Source organism: Pteropus vampyrus, unplaced genomic scaffold, assembly GCF_000151845.1.
Source record: "Pteropus vampyrus isolate Shadow unplaced genomic scaffold, Pvam_2.0 Scaffold1, whole genome shotgun sequence".
In the NCBI taxonomy this organism is placed as follows: domain Eukaryota; kingdom Metazoa; phylum Chordata; class Mammalia; order Chiroptera; family Pteropodidae; genus Pteropus; species Pteropus vampyrus.
In genome coordinates, this window is record NW_011888782.1 from 3,583,608 (window position 1) to 3,584,091 (window position 484).

Sequence of the window (484 nt, forward strand, 5' to 3'; positions counted from 1 at the left end):
GGATTTGTGAAGTAGGTGTCCAGTGGCACAATCCTGAGAGGAGTTCAGCTGCAGGCCAAATTTAGCCCAAGCCTCTACTCCTCTGGGGCCACCTGTTAAGATTCAGCAAGCAATCCACAGATGCTATGCTTATAGTTGCCTCAAAAGGCCACACCAGAAACTGAGGTCAGCTGCCTCCACCAGTGTGAGTCTCAGCAAGGAGCACCTGACTTGCTGAGGATATACCTGGATGCGGCTTGGGTGGGGCCATGAGTTGGGGGAGGCGGGGTTTCAGGGAATCCTCTGGGCGGAGCGACCTCTGTTATCCAGTTTGATGATGTCACAGCTATGGCAATGCTGTGTCCAGTGCACTGGGAGGGGGCAGGGCTCAATAGGGATCAATGGATACTGCCAGCACTTCTATACCAAGTGAGTCTCACCTAGGCACTCACTCCAAAAATGCCTCCCTGTAAGTCTCTGGTGCCCCCTGCGCACAGCCAAATGG